The following is a 17243-nucleotide window of genomic DNA, read 5'->3' as shown; positions in this document are numbered from 1 at the left end:
ATTTAATCAAACAACCAAACTCATCTCACACCAGAGAATTCACACTAGGGAGAGACCGTTCACCTTTTCAGAGCGTGGGAAGAGATTTACACAGACATCCTGGCTCATGTGAAATCAGTGGATTCGCACCGAGGAGAGGTTCATCTGACCTATAGACACCAGCAAGTTCATACAGGGGAGAAGCCATTCAATTGTTCGGTTCTTGGGAAGAGATTCCCTCATTCATCAGGCCTTCAATCACACCAGCAAATTCAAACTGAGCAGAAACTGTTTGGCTGCACCTCCTCTGGAAAGAAGTTCAGACATGCATCTGCCCTCATTTGACACCAGCAAATTCACACTCTGTATGTGGGAAGGGCTGCAGTCAATTATCCAGTTTGCTGAGATACCAGCGAGCTTATCCCGGAGAAAAGCTGTTCAGTTGCACTTCCTGTGGGAGTAGTTTCAGCTGTTCATCCTCGCTCTGCTCTTCAGCAGGTTCACACTAGAGAAGGCCATTCATCTGCTCCATTGGTGGGAAGCGATTCACTCAGTCCTTCAAGCTATTGATACATAAGTGAGTTCATAAGTGAACCTCAATACCTTTATACTGCAGTAGTTCAAGGAGGAAACGCACCAGCATCTTCGCCAGGGTGACTAATGATGTCCCAGACAGAGCTTTCCGTATTTTACGAAAGAATTGAATTCTGCTGTTATCGCTACCAAAATTAAGTCCGACGATATTAGAATTGTTTCAACTGATGTTAACACAACTATAATTGGCTGCAGTTTGGTACTCTGGATATATTGCTGATGGTTTGTGCAAGTGTCCCTTTTTAAAAGCACCAACAGTCATTCTGAATTCAAGATTTGTGTTTGGAGAAAGAAACAGTTGCCTTATGGAAGGGAAAACATAAAAATCAATATATAGAAAGAAAGCTGACAAAGGAGATGACCAAAATGGTTTTGTTCATCAATGCTTCCAGGGCCAACTGCTCCTTTCACTGCCCTGTATTGCACACATTAACAGGATCACATCTGATAGGTCCAGGGTAAAGAATGAAGTGAAACTGGGCTGTGTCATAACCCCAACTTTGTTTCACATTTTCTTCTTTATTCTCTTGGCCTTGACATTCCCCTCTGAAATGAAGAGGTTTACCTGTATACCGCGTCAAGCAGTGAGCCCGACTCTCAATCCAGACCGAAAACAAAGACAAAAATAAAGCTTGTCTTTAAGCCTCTACCCTACACTGATGACAGTGCACTGGTCACTCAACTTTCTGCTTTACCACCTTATCCAACTGTGTTCAGCGAGCTATATGGAATTAGACCCCAAGATCCCCCTTTATAACAATGCTTCGGATGGTGCTGCCATTTACTCTATACTTTCTTCTTGCATATAGCCTCCCAAACTGCAATACCTCAATTTTCTCTGAAATAAAGTCCATCTGCCATTTCTCCATCCAATTTTCCGATTGATCTACATTCTGCTGTGTCCTTTGACAACCTACCTCACTATCCTCAGCTGCACCAATTTTCACAGCATTAGCAAACCTATTAAACAGATACCTTAGGTTTTCATTCAAATCTTTTATAAAAATGACAAACCTTGTGGAACACCACTGGTTACAGATCTCCAGTCAAAAAACACCATCCCCACCCACCATCTGTCCTCTAACCCACTCCAATTTAGCCACTCACCATGGATTGATCTCATGTGACATTTTTCTTCTGGACCCACCTACCATGAGGGAGCTTGTCAAATGCTTCAGTAGAGGACATGCAGACCACATCCACTGCGCTGCTTTCAATCATCTTCGTCACTTCAAAAAAAAACACAATCCAGTTTGTGAGACATGACCTCCTCTGCAGGAAGCCAAGATGTATGTTATCCACATGAGCTTCAGCAAACCCTTTGAAAAGGTCCCTCGTGGCAGGCTGATACAGAAGTCTAAGTGACCTAGGTTACACCATGAGTTGGGTACAGAACTGGCTTTGTCATATAAGATGAAGAGTAGCTATAGATCTGTAACCAGTGTTTTTCTGTAGGAATCATTATGAAAAATATTTGGAGGAGAATGTAGGTGATCAAATTAGTAAGTACGTGAATGACAAAGATCTGTGGAGCTGTGAGTAGTGCGGGGGAATGCTAGACGATACAGCAGGATATAGATTGACTGGAGACTTGTGTGGGAAAATGGCAGGTGGCATTTAATCCAGATAAATGTGAGGTAATAGATTATTTTAGTCTCTATGAAATTCACATTTGCACTATGTATAAATTAACACCAGGAACAACAAACACTTTCACATTTCTGGTATTCCTTTCTTCCACAGGCAATGTTCAAGCCTCTTTTCCGATGTGAATCAATGAGTTCTGGTGAAGAATGGCTTTAGAAGGCTCACCGCCCTGATTTTTGAGAGGTCGGATGTATTTTATTTCCTTCTCCTCCTGTAAATCGCTGGTGCTCGACATTGAATTCACTAATTAGAAAATTCCACATAACCACTTTAAAACAAAAATGGCTCAACATCGAGGCTATGCCAACAATACTAGCCACAGATAGAAGAGGAAATTATCTGCGTTCTTTGTCTAAGTTTCGTTTCTAAAAATAGTGTTCAGTAAATGTTTTCAATGTTCGTACATTTGTTTGAAATTTAAAAAAAACTTAAATTGCAATCTTTTGTTTCATTCTTTTGAAGTAGAAGACAAATTCTGGGCTGATGGAGTATACTTCATATCTAATTATTGCTGTTTCAAAAATGAAAACGTCCTAGCAGCAATTTGTGTTGAGAGCTCACCTCCATGAACCATGTATCTGGGATAATTGACAGCCATAATCCTAGACAGCAAGGCAGGTACCTTGGCACCACACAGGAAATCTCTACTGGCGGGGGGCTGCAGCTGATGGAGAAACTTGTTGAACAAATAATGGCTCTGCCAGGATTGGAACTGTTTGTTTGCAATATGTGGGAAAGGTGCCTCCATTAAAAATAGCCTCTAATATCCATCTACTCACTTGCATCACTGGCCCCATTTCATTTGTAAAATGCAAATGTTAGTGCAAAGGCCACATTGGCTTTGAAGCACTTTCAAAGAATTTCTGTGCAAGACTGTTGAATAATGGTGTTTGCAGTGACTCTTACGTCAGCGCTGTGGGGCAACTCGTGCTGGCACAAACATTGTTGGTACAGACAGAAGAGTTAGCTCCAGGAATAGTGGGTGTACTGTTGTAGTTTTCCTCATCTCTGGATTCTGGGGAAGTATCTGGAAAACTGCCAATGTGTCACCCCTATTCAAAAAGAGAGGGAGGCAAAAGGCAGGTAACTTTCGGCCGAACGTTTATTGTTGAAAATGTGTTGGGATCAATCATTAAGGAAATAATAACAGTGCATTTGGAAAGCAATAATCTAATTAAACAGAGTCATCGTGACTCCATGAAAGAGAAGTCATGTCTTACTATTTCTTTTTTGAACAATGCTCACCCAGAGCAGTTAGGGACGAACCAGTACATGTGTTATATTTGGACTTCGAGTAGGCAATCAACAAGGTACCTCACAAAAGGTTAAGCCTTACGATCACAACCATGGTGTTGGAGGTGATAAGGTGACATGGATGGAGAATTGGCTAAGAGCCAGGAAACAGTAAGCAGGGTTTAGAGGCTGTTTTTCAACTTGGTGACCTGTGGCCAGTCGAGTTTCAAAGGGATCAGTAATGGGACCGGAACTGTTTAAAACAAATATAACTAACTTGGAGCAACGGAGTGTAAGTACCTGGGCCGAATTCGCAGAAAACATAACAATAAGTAGAAAGGCCGGTTGCAAGAGAGTTTCAAACAGTTCACAAAATAAATATTGCTATCTGAGTAGACGAAAAGAAAATGGAGTATAATGTGGGAAAATGCAAATTTGGCAATTTTGGAAAGACGAACAAAAGAGATGTTTTATTCAAATGAAAACAAAATCAGCAGAAATCAGCAACAAAGGTAATTGAGTTCCTTGTGCACAAAACACAGGAAGCTAGCACACAGATGCAGCAGGTATCCATGAAGACCAATCGAATATTGGCCCTTACTTTAAGGTGTTGGAATCTAAGACGAGGGAGGTGTGCTGGTTGGACCGCATTTGGATTATGTCACCAGTTTTTCCTCCCTTATTTAAAAGATATCATTTTACTGGAGGCAGCACAAAGGAGGTTCACTGGATGATCTGCAATGTGTTGGGATGACCTTATGAGCAAAGGCTAAACAGATTGGGACACTACTGTCTGGAATTTTAAAAAAAAAACGAGGATGTGATTTTGTTGAATTGTACAGGATTCTTAAGAGGCTTGACAGGGTAAATGTTGAAAGGACATTCCCTTCATGGGAGGCTGTATGACCAGAGGGCGTAGTCCCCATTTATAGGGCGCCATGTTAGAATTGAATCTGAGAAGTCGCTTTATTATCACATATACTCAAATGCCATATATTGGGCCATTTTAGGTCCAGAGGTATCCAGGATAAGATTCTTAAGTACAAATTCTTGGTCAGGAAGACAATTAGAAAAATAAAGAAAGAAAAGTTCCAGGGTTATAGATCAGATGAATAAGTGAGAACAGTAAATAAAAAAATCACCATGATAGATCAGAGGAATAAATTTTAAAATATAAATGTAAAGTTCAGAATGTCAGTCCTTCTAACCCAGTTCGCGCAGGCACCGAGCCTCCAGTTTGAGTTTTGATACCTGATCATCCCAGGCTTCACTTTGAGCCTTTCGAGGCCGGGAGACTGCTCTGGAATCATCTCAAGGCCAGAAGTCCATGCTGGGGGCATGTCAGCCGACAGATCACCTTGCCAGACCCACACTGAGGCCTGACATTCAGGACATTACTGAAAAGAAAGAAGCAAAAAAAGGAGGGAAGAAACTGAAAAGAAATGGACAGAGTGGACAGGTCCTACTGCTCAGCTTAAGACTGAGGTGAGGAGGACTTTGTTCTCCAGTTTAAGAGTGTCTGGTACTCATGGATTCATTGACTTGTCCAGCACTGAAACAGACCGTTTGGTCCAATTGTCCATGCCAACCAAGTATCCTGAACTGATCTAGTCTGATTTGGCAACATTTGGCCCATATCACTCTGAACCCTCCTATTTATATACCCATCCAGATTCCTTTAAACTGTCATCGTACCCAGCTCCACAACTTCTTCTTGCAGCTTTTTGATACATGCAACAGCCTCTGCGTGAAAACATTATCCCATAGGTCTTTTTCAAATCTTTCTCCTCTCACCTTAAACGTATGTGCTGTAGTTTTCAACTGCCCTTCCCTGGGAAAAAAGATCTTGGCTACTCACTCTCCCCATGTCTATCGTGATTTTTTAAAAAAAACCTCTCCCCTCAGTCTTTGACATTCCATTGTAAAATAGCCCTAGCCCCTCTTGATTGCTCAAACCCTCCAAACCTGGCAACATCCTTGTATTGAATCCTCGTAATGACAGGAATATGAATCGTGTCACGTTTCACATCTTTCCTATAGCAGAGAGACCAGAATTGGATGCAGTATTCCAAAAGTGGGCTCACCAGTGTCCTATGCAGCTGCAACGTGACCTTCCAACTCCTCTGCTCAATGCACTGAGCAATAAAGGTAAGCACACCCAACACCCTCTTCACTATCCTATCTACCTGCGACTGTACTTTCAAAGAATAATGCACCTGCACCCCAATGTCTCTTTGTTCTGCAACACTCCCCAGGATCTTACTGTTAAGTTTATAAGCCCTGCTGTAATTTGACTTTCCAAAATGCAGACCTTCACCTTTATCTAAATTAAACTCAATTTGCCACTCCTTGGCCCACTGGCCCAGCTGATCAATGTCCTGTTGTACTCTCAGGTAACCTTCATCGCTGTCCACTACATCTCCAATTTCAGAGTCGTCTACATTTCTACTATCCATACTTCCTATGTTCATATCCAAGCCATTTACATAAATGACAGAAAGGAGTGGAGCCAGCCTTAATCCTTGTCACACATCACTGGTCACATGCCTTCAGTCCGAAAGGGAACCTTCTACCACCCTCTATCTCCTACTTTTGAGCAAATTTTGTGCCCAACTGGGGAGCTATCCCCGTCTTCCACAGAATCTAACCTTGCTGAGCAGTCTACCCATACAGTACCTTGTCAAATGCCTGACTGAAGTTCATATAAACAACATCCACAGCTCTGCCTTCAACAATCTTCTTTAATACTTCTTTCAAAAATACTCAAACAAGTTAGTGAGAGACAATTTCTCCCGCACAAAGCCATGTTCACCATCTGTAGTCAGTGTTTGCCCTTCCAAATACCTGTAAATCTTATCCCTCAGGATCCCCGCCAACAACTTATCCACCACTGCAGTCAGTCTCGCCGGCCTATAGTTCCCTGGCTTTTTCTTACCACCCGTCTGAAATAATGGCACAGCGTTAGCCAACTTCCAGTCTTCTGGCACCTTGCACATGGTTTTTGATGATACAAATGCCTCAGCAAAGAGCCCAATAATTTCCCCGAGCTTCCCACAAAGCTCTGGGTTACACCTGATCAGGTCACAGGGACTTATCACGTTTATACATTTTAAAACCTCCAGTACTTCCTCTGTAATATGGACTGCTTTCAGGACATCACTGTTTATTTCCCCATGTTCCCTAGCTTCCATGTCTTTCTCCAGGGGAAAGACTGATGTGAAATATTCATGTATTATCTCACCCATCTCCTGCGGTTTCACACACAGACGGCCTTGTTGATCTTTAAAGGGCTCTGCTATCTCCCTCGTTACTGTTTTGCCCTTATTATTGTTATAGAATCTCCTTCGATGCTCCTTAACTGTACTTGCCAAAGCTATTTCATGTCCATTTTATGCACTCTTGATTTCGCTTCTAATAATACACTTATTGTCCTTATGCTCGTCCAGGGATTCATTCAATCCCAGCTGTCACAACACAACATACGCTTCGTTTTTCTTAAGTGGACCCTCACTTTCTCTATTTTCAGCATTCCCGGCACCAACCAGCCGATCCTTCACATTACCGTCAACAAACTGTCTCTGGGATCTCCTTATCTCTTTTTTAAGAAGTTCTGATTCCCAATCTTTACCTGCAAATAATCTCTCCCAGTCAAATTTTGAAAGTAAAAACACGGAAGAAACTGCGGATGATCTAAATTGGAAACAAAAGCTGAAATGGCTGGAAAAGTGTGGCAGAATCTGTGGAGAGAAAACAGTGTTTGCATTTCAGATCGATTGACACTCCCTCCGAGCTCAGGAAGGGTCACTCGACCTGAAACGCAGAACATAGAACATAGAAAAGTACAGCACAGTATAGGCCCTTTGGCCCACGATGTTGTGCCGTGGATTATTCCTAGTCCAAAAATAAAATAATCTAACCTACATTCCCCTCAATTCACTGCTCTCCATGTGCATGTCCAGCAGTCGCTGAAATGTCACTAATGAGCTTCTGATTTCTCTCAACAGATGCAGCGACACCTGCTGAGCTTTGAGGCAATTTCTGTTCTCGTAACTTTTGGAAGTTCCTGCCTAATCACATGAAAATTGTATTTTTTTTCCAATTTACCTTTTTGATCAGTCTGTCCTTTTCCATAACTATTTTAAAACTGATTGAATTATGATCACTTGCCTCAAATTACTCCCTTCCTGTCACCTCAAGCATTTGCCTGCCTTATTCCTAACAGGTCAAGTTTTGCTCCTTCTCTTGTACGTACATCCACAGACTGAATAAGAAAGTTTTCGTTCACACACTGAACGAATTCCTTCCCATCCCACCTCTTAACACTATGCCAGGCCCAGTCTATGTTTGGAAAGTTAAAATCCCCATCCATTACAACCCTGTTATTCTCACAGATATCTGAGATCTCCTTGCATATTTTCATCTCAATTTCCCGTTGACTACTGGGGGTGCCTTTTGTACAATCCCAACAAGATGGTCATCCCTTTCTTGTTTCATAGTTCAACGCAAATAATTTCCTTTTGGCAAACTCCCAGGAACCCTCCCTAAGTACAGCCATAATGTTATCCCAAACCAAAATCACCACTCCCCCTCCTCTCTTTCCTCCCCTTAAGTCCCTCATATCATCCACACACAAAACTGTTTAATCCTGGTTTCAAATTTAAGTCCTTTAAGAAATTTCCAATAAGTGTTGATATTTAACGCCAAACCCGAGGCCTAATTTTGAGTAATAACCTATTTAATTATATTTTTCAAAATCTTACTGATGTCTTCAGAAGGCCCAAACATATTATTTGCATGAGGGAAACAGCAGGGACCTGTGGGGCAATATTTTCACACAGAGGGTGGATGGCGTGTGGAATGAACTGCCAGAGGAGGTGGCACATACATGTGCAGCTGAATTCTGCTTATTACAAAGTTTAAAAGACATTTGGACAATTACCCAAAGAGGAAAACTTTACAGGGATATAAAAGCAAATGAGATTAGTACAGTTTGGGAAACTTGGTCAGCATCGACAAGTTGGACTGAAGGGTCTATTTCTGTGCTGTATAACTCTGTGACTCTAATAAATGCTCCAAGTTGAATGTTTATATTACTACCCTACATTATTGGGACCAGTGGATATTCCTGCAATCCTTAAGTGGAAATATGAAATGCAAACTTGCTTTCAGTAATGTATGTTTCCCATGGCCTGATACAGATGTTTGCAAAAATCTGAGCTCAGACATCCCTCACTAAAGATTTAATTTGGCTGCAGTGGCAAATGTGATGTGTCCTGTTCTGCAGGGAAACCAGGTAATTGCTTATGTTGTGAAAGTGACCCATGGCAGCTGATATGGGGGATTTTATCATTAATTCCAACATGGGTGCATTGATATAATCTCCGCTGCATCACGCTTGGCAGTCATCAGCACAGTTTCAGAACACAAATAGCAGGTTCATGAAGGCAAATTATGGTATTTATCAAATCAGATGATCACAATATGTTTGATAAAGCTCCCCAACCAGTTCCTGTTCATTACTGAATTCCTCAGCAAGGCTCCCTGTCCATACAACCTCAATATTTTCTGCAAAGTAGAAATTATTCTTCAAGGTTAGCAGTTGAATTCTGCTCTTTATAGCTTCTGCACACTGAGCTCTGTTTAGAGCATTAGCTACCCCCTGGTGATGAAGCTTTGGTCACAAGGTCTTTATCAAAATGATGCTTGATGCTCATTGCTTACATCTTTTTCCCTTTTCTAAAAACAAAAGCTGCATGTTCATTTTTGCAGTGACTGAGCTCTGAGGTGGGTCAGCTGTTTTATTGGAAAATGCATCTGGGACCAAAGCAGGGCGAAGGATTGCATCCTGAAATGTTAGATTTGTCTCTTCACAGATGTTGCAAGAATATTTCCAGCACTTTCTGTTTTCCCCAACTTCCCCACATTCTGATTTCCTGCATCTGTAGTATTTTGCTTAATTGCATTTAAGTTGTGTTCGCCTGTGAAAGGCCTGAGTAATTTTTTTTGCATATTACAAATAAAAACTGTCCCAGCAATATCAAATGGCTTGGAAAACATCAGCCTTTCAACAGCCGACCCTTACTATTGAAACAGCCATTCCTCATCCCTGTTAAATTTCTGTTGGAATATGCGATTTGCAGCAAGCAGAATACTCAGTTCTTCATACAGGGTTAGTTTGGCCTCTATAGTGATTAGGTGTAGTGAACGAATGAAGATCTGAAAACCAAAAATAATTTTGAAGAAGATCGCGTTGTCGCAGCACGTATTGTCCATTTCTGCAGAGGTAGCTGAAACAGTTGGAACAGCAAACAACATATTTTCTGATAAAAGCTTGAAACATAAGTAAGATTCATTCACTGCAGCTAAGGCAGGTTGCACATGGTTTGTATCTGTCCTGTCCACAGTTAGTTGCCATCAAAATGCACTGCATGAAAAAAAAAACTAATAGTCCAGTATAATAAAGTGTGAAACTGGATGAACACAGCAGGCCAAGCAGCATCTCAGGAGCACAAAAGCTGACGTTTTGGGCCTAGACCGCATTTTCATCTCTCATGAAGGGTCTAGGTCCAAAACGTCAGCTTTTGTGCTCCTGAGATGCTATTTGGCCTGCTGGGTCCATCCAGCTCCACACTTTATTATCGTGGATTCTCCAGCATCTGCAGCTCCCACTATCTCTAATAGTCCAGTAGTCTGCAGCATGTTCTAAACAGTTTAGTTTTCTGGATGACCTCGTGACATTTACACCTCCTTGAGATTTCCCAATTGGCCATGTGTGAATTGTGGTAATGTCGGCTAGACTGAGAACTGGAAATACATCTTTTTAGATGTTACCTAGAATGGTGACGAAACAACTGAAAACTAACCTTCCAGCTCAGCGAGCAAACTCACATCCAGAACCTCAACCTGAGCTACAAACCTTCTCAAAACTCGCTCGCACCTATGGGCGCAATACGCTAAAACTGGCCCGAAGATGGGAAACCAGTTCCATCCGACAGAGTGCCACCCGCGAACAGCTGTACTTCCTGCATGAATGCCTAAGGAAACAGGTACTACCCGAATATCTCAAATACAAACCTCCCCTTAACACCCCACTAGCCAAAAGAATAGCTGAGCAAAACGGCCGCAGAATGCTTCCAGAAATGATCAATGATGCCCACAACAGACTCCGTAAATACAACCGGGAAATCTCGCGCCAAAAAACTTTACTCACTAACGCGACAGACCATGAATGGACAGGCACAGCACAACGAGCCATAGACATCAGGCAGTGGCAAACACAGAAAACGAAAAAACTAGACAAACTCACACAAAATAACAACACAGACAGCACAGAAACATGGATAAAAAAACTTATCTGACCGACCATTAACAGACACTGAAAAAGCCGTCTCAGTAAGAGGATTAAATTACAACTTCCGGGATGCGGACAAGAAAGATTTCTCAGCAGCGTCAAAAACAACACTGAAAGACAACAAACTCACAGAAGAAACCCAGCAAACCATCAGACAGACAGTCGCACCAACACTAAGCAGGAAAAAGGAAGAAAACACACTCAATACACAAGAAAGGAAAGCCCTGAAAGGACTCAAAAAAGATAAAAACACCGTTATCCTACCTGCAGACAAAGGACGCTTGACAGTCATCTCAAACCGAACAGATGACATTGAGAAAGCGAACGCACTGCTTGCAGATACTGACACTTACCAACAGGTGGCGATAGACCCGATCCCACAACGAGAGAACCGAATCACAGCCTCACTCAAAAAACTTCAAAAATCTGGAGAATTAAACAAGAGACACTTCCAAAAAATGAAACCAGATGGATCCAACACACCACGCTTCTATGGACTACCAAAAATTCACAAACCAGAAGCCCCCCCTCAGGCCCATAGTGTCGCTACCTGGAACACCAACCTACAGATTAGCCAAGGAACTACACCACAGACTAAAACACCTAGTAGAACACTCGCACCACTCCATTCGCTCCACACAAGAATTCCTGAACACCATCAAAGACACCGAGATAGAAGAGGATGAAATAATGGTCTCCTTTGACGTAACAGCCCTGTTCACATCCATCATCATCAACCTGGCCAAAGAAACACTGACTACACTATTAGAAGAACCGAAGACACATATACCAGACACGTCCAACCTCATCAGCAAGGACAACATCATCAAGCTTGTGGACCTATGCCTCACCACACACTTCACTTTCAATAACAAAACCTACAGACAAACCATCGGTACACCCATGGGATCTCCGATATCTGGGTTCTTAGCAGAGGCAGTAATGCAAAGACTCAAACAAACAGCTCTGCCAACCATCCAATCCAAACTTTGAGTCCGCTGCGTGGATGACACCTTTGTCATCACTAAACAAAACAAATTAGAGGAAACTATCAAGACCATCAATAATACCCTTACTGGCATAACATTCACAAATGAGGAGGAAAACAACAACAAACTGCCATTCCTAGATGTCACAGTAGAGCAAACAGCCAATGGGGAGCTTCAAACCAGCGTCTACAGGAAAACAGCACATACGGACCAAATACTGAACTACAGGAGCAACCATCCCAACACCCACAAACGAAGCTGCATTAGAACATTATTCCAACGAGCCACCGCACACTGCAGCACAGAGGAACTACGCAGAGCAGAGGAATATCACCTATACAGCGTATTAAAAAGAACGGGTACCCAATGAACACAGTCCGCCGATTTCTCAGCAACAAACCCAAACGGACAAAACTGGCCCAGAAACCATTACCACTCTCCACTACATCAAAGACATTTCCGAAATGACTGCCAGACTACTCGGACATCCTGGCATCGTGGTAGCCCACAAACCCACCAACACACTAAAATGGCAGCTAAAGAGCTTAAAAGACCCTATACAGACAACAAGCAAAACGAACGTCATCTACAAAATACCTTGAAAGAACTGTGGCACACATTACATTGGACAAGCGGGCAGAAAGCTAGCCACAAGGATACATGAACATCAACTGGCCACAAAACGACATGACCCACTATCACTCGTATCCTTACATACAGATGAGGAAGGACACCACTTTGATTGGGACAACACATCCATCCTAGGACAAGCCAAACAGAGACATGTGCGAGAATTCCTAGAAGCATGTCATTCCAAACGGAACTCCATCAACAAACACATTGATTTGGAACCAATCGACCATCCGCTGAGAACAAGAACAGGAAATGACACCACCAATGCAGGAAATGACATCTCCAACACAAGGAAACCTAAACAGATAAATAGAAAGCTGGACATCACACCAGCGCTTCATCGGAGGTTCACTGATGATGTTATCTAGAATTGTGACGAAATGACTGAAAACCAACCTTCCAGCTCAGCGAGCAAACTCACATCCAGAAACTCAACCTGAGCTACAAATCTTCTCAAACTCGCTGAATGGGAATAAATTAAAAGGGACCTGAGGGGCATTTTTTATGCCGAAGGTGGTGCGTGTCTGTAATGAACTGCCAGAGGAAGTGGTGGAGGCTTGTAAAAATTACAACATTGCAAAATGCAGCTTAATCGCTTTGTGTTATATTGTTGAGATCATCCCAGAGGTGAAGTGTTCATTCACTTTTGCCCCCAAGAACCATTCTCTGTGACACCTTCGCGGATTCTCAGTGAGGATTTTGGATGCAGGAAAATTCCTCACAAATTTTGTTTGCACCTCAGGTATCGAGTGAGTTCCCAAACGGGCAGCTAGTAACGTGCAACTGAAGTAAAAATGACAATTCAAACGTATTTCCAGACAGTCCAAAGAATGAATGCATCTCTGAAACACCTCCAGTTTCCTGCGTCATGAACGACTCACGCAACTGGCATCAGGTCAATTCCAAACTGCTCCTCCAAAAGCGCTGGATGTTTAGTGCAACAACACTTAGTAGAAACTGCTTAAGTCAGGAAATAAAAGAATAGCACAAGAATGACCCACTAAATGTGAATGCAAGCATTCACAGACTCGATTAGATTAGATTTCCATTCTGGTGAACAATTTGCGTGTGTCTGCACCACAATGATTTCAGCGTATCAAGAAAATGGTTCATCAGCTATCTTCTGGAAGCGAGTGAAATAAATTTCACATCTCAATTAACGTCCTTGGCACCAAAACATGGCAAATCATTCTGAGCTGGTCTGATGCAGGATTTTGTTTCACAGAAGCAGTGAAATAACAATCGGCATTCACTTGCAGCGCATCCTGCTTGACCCCACTGTCATGCTGGGAGAATTCTGCATGTGTTAACCACTGCACCTTGGAAGCTGCCCTGATGAATGCTGTGTGCTCTCCCACACCAAAGGTTCCGTGAGGCGAAACAAAGACAAACTAAATGCAGCCCATCCTCTGTAGCCCGGATGTAACAGCTGGCAGTGGTGGGATTCGAACCCACGCCTCCACAGAGACTGGAACCTTAATCTAGCGCCTTAGACCGCTCGGCCACACTACCAGTGAGGTGACCGCTGACATTTTCCAAATGTTGTTACTGCACACAAATAAAGTGAAGGAGCAGGGAAATGCTCAGAGGAGCGCTGTCCTCCTCATCCATTTTCTTAGCTGCTCAGCCAAGCCCGGCTGCAATGTTAATTTCACACCAGAAGTCGATAGCTCTTCAATCAAAACAAATACTAACGGAAAGCTGAATGCATCTCGTGAGATTCGGTTCAGCCATAAAATGTAATCTGCCAGTGAGAAAGTATGTTCGGCTATACTTTAATACTTCGACAACGAACACATGACTCCATCAGATTTCTGGAATTTGGATTTAAGCATTATTTGATGATTTCGCTCATTGCTCGAAGCAGAACGACTTTTGCGTTTACATGGAACATGAAAAACATTGGACTGCAGAGAAATATACCAAGTTGAGCGGGCCGTAGACTAGATGATAAAATGTGAGGCTGGAAGAACACAGCAGGCCAGGCAGCATCTCAGGAGCACAAAAGCTGACGTTCCGGGCCTAGACTCTTCATCAGAGAGGGGGATTGGGAGAGGGAGCTGGAATAAATAGGGAGAGAGGGGGAGGCGGACCGAAGATGGAGAGAAAAGAAGATAGGTGGAGAGAGTATATGTGGGGAGGTAGGGAGGAGCTAGGTCAGTCCAGGGAAGACGGACAGGTCAAGGAGGTGGGATGAGGTTAGTAGGTATCTGGGGGTGCGGCTTGGTGTGGGAGGAAGGGATGGGTGAGAGGAAGAACCGGTTCGGGAGGCAGAGACAGGTTGGACTGGTTTTGGGATGCAGTGGGTGGGGGGGAAGAGCTGGGATGGTTGTGTGGTGCAGTGGGGAGAGGGGTCGAACTAGGCTGGTTTAGGGATGCAGTAGGGGGAGGGGAGATTTTGAAACTGGTGAAGTCCACATTGCTACCATATGGCTGCAGGGTTCCCAGGCGGAATATGAGTTGCTGTTCCTGCAACCTTCGGGTGGCATCATTGTGGCAGTGCAGGAGGCCCATGATGGACAGGTCATCTAGAGAATGGGAGGTGGAGTGGAAATGGTTTGCGACTGGGAGGTGCAGTTGTTTGTTGCGAACTGAGCGGAGGTGTTCTGCAAAGCAGTCTCCAAGCCTCCGCTTGGTTTCCCCAATGTAGAGGAAGCCGCACCAGGTAAAATAGATGCAGTATACCAAATTGGCAGATGTGCAGGTGAACCTCTGCTTAATGTGGAATGTCATCTTGCGGCCTGCGATAGGGGTGATGGAGGAGGTGTGGGGACAAGTGTAGCATTTCCTGCGGTTGCAGGGGAAGGTGCCGGGTGTGCTGGGGTTGGAGGGCAGTGTGGAGCGAACAAGGGAGTCACGGAGGGAGTGGTCTCTCCGGAAAGCAGACAGGGTAGGGGATGGAAAAATGTCTTGGGTGGTGCGGTCGGATTGTAAATGGCGGAAGTGTCGGTGGATGATGCGTTGTATCCGGAGGTTGGTAAGGTGGTGTGTGAGAATGAGGGGGATCCTCTTAGGGCGGTTTTGGCGGGGGCGGGGTGTGAGGGATGTGTTGCGGGAAATACGGGAGACGCGGTCAAGGGCGTTCTCGATCACTCTGGGGGGAAAGTTGCGGTCCTTGAAGAACTTGGACACCTGGGACGTGCGGGAGTGGAATGTCTTATCGTGGGAGCAGACGTGGCAGAGGCGGAGGAATTGAGAATAGGGGATCGAACTTTTGCAGGAGGGTGGGTGGGAGGAGGTGTATTCTAGGTAGCTGTGGGAGTCGGTGGGCTTGAAATGGACATCACTTACAAGCTGGTTGCCTGAGATGGAGACTGAGAGGTCCAGGAAGGCGAGGGATGTGCTGGAGATGGCCCAGGTGAACTGAAGGTTGGGGTGGAAGATGTTGGTGAAGTGGATGAACTGTTCGAGCTCCTCTGGGGAGCAAGAGGCGGCGCCGATACAGTCATCAATGTACCGGAGGAAGAGGTGGGGTTTGGGGCCTGTGTAGGTGCGAATGAGGGACTGTTTCACGTAACCTGCAAAGAGGCAGGCAGAGCTGGGGCCCATGCGGGTGCCCATGGCCACCCCCTTAGTCTGTAGGAAGTGGGAGGACTCAAAAGAGAAGTTGTTGAGTGTGAGGACGAGTTCAGCTCGGCGGATGAGAGTGTCGGTGGAGGGGGACTGGTCGGGCCTGCGGGACCGGAAGAAGCGAAGGGGTCGGTGGAGGGAGACTGGTCGGGACTGCGGGACTAGATGATGCCGTGCAGTTTACTTCCAGTTACCACGCTGGTTTAACAGGCCAAGTGGCTGAAAGAAAGTCCTCCATCTGATAAATCCAGGTTGGCATTGGAATCCCAGAATGACAGACTACGTTGTGAGGCTGTTCAAACCTCGGTGCAGGTACGAGTTTCTTCTTTTCTTGTCTTTCTCCTAACCGTCCATTTTGCTCAGAGCTTTCCAGGCCTGGACATGTGCAAATGTCAGACGGCAGCCAGCTGGTTTGGAAACCTATGTGAGAAGCGAAGAAAAGTGACTCACTAAATTTTGCTAAATTCCACGGCACTTGCGCAGACACGCACAAAAGGCACTTTGTAAACATATTGACAGAACGTAAAAGGTGATCAGAGATGTCAAAGAGGTGCTAATAACACGTGTTTGCTTTTTGTTCAAGAAGTGAAAAGCTCTCATGCCTGAGTCACCTTCATGTCTCTTGCTGCTGACTGAATAAGGTAGAAGTTGTTTCACCGGAGCTGCATTGACTGTGCTATCCTATCCCTCCTTGTTTAGATTTTCTTGCTCCTTTGCGACGAAAAGAAAAACAAAATGGCCACAATCTTAGTTCGCAGCCTGTCTTGTCATTTCTTCCGTTTCAAATCCAACATGGCTTCAGTTCAAGAGCCACACTTTAATTTCAGTTTTCGTATGAGAGCACGAGCCTGTAAATCCATTCATTCCTACAGTTGACTCAATAAGCCGCGAATATTGTGTCCGGTGCTTATACATGTGACGATGTTTCTCTACTCCAAAATATGATTGAGGGCTTATGGTTCTGGTTCAAGCACTTTGTGACAGGGCAGACAGCAATGGAATTACGCCTCTCAGAAACGACTTTGAGATGCATTTGACAGAGAGGGTAAATCATGAAAGGGTGGTGCCCTGCGACACTAGCAGGCCAAACTTCTCCTTGACTTTGAACCGGAACGTTTTCGTACCTAAATTAAAAGCAACGTGACTGCAATACAGAAAAATGTACGGGCACACAGAATGCACTTATTCAAAGGTTGAGCACCTGTGCTCTACAAATCAGCTCATATTCAGGAGCAGGAAGGTGATAA

The 17243-nt window shown here is 44.0% G+C and overlaps 1 non-coding gene across 1 annotated transcript; it reads right to left on the bottom strand.

Annotated features, from left to right (window-relative positions):
• Positions 1 to 13856: 13856 nt before the first annotated feature.
• trnal-aag (transfer RNA leucine (anticodon AAG)) lies at positions 13857 to 13938 on the bottom strand. Its single transcript has one exon. It is a non-coding gene; the product is annotated as a tRNA-Leu (tRNA).
• Positions 13939 to 17243: the final 3305 nt, after the last annotated feature.

Source organism: Stegostoma tigrinum, unplaced genomic scaffold (genome assembly GCF_030684315.1).
Source record: "Stegostoma tigrinum isolate sSteTig4 unplaced genomic scaffold, sSteTig4.hap1 scaffold_76, whole genome shotgun sequence".
In the NCBI taxonomy this organism is placed as follows: domain Eukaryota; kingdom Metazoa; phylum Chordata; class Chondrichthyes; order Orectolobiformes; family Stegostomatidae; genus Stegostoma; species Stegostoma tigrinum.
This window is presented reverse-complemented; position numbering and strand designations above follow the sequence as displayed.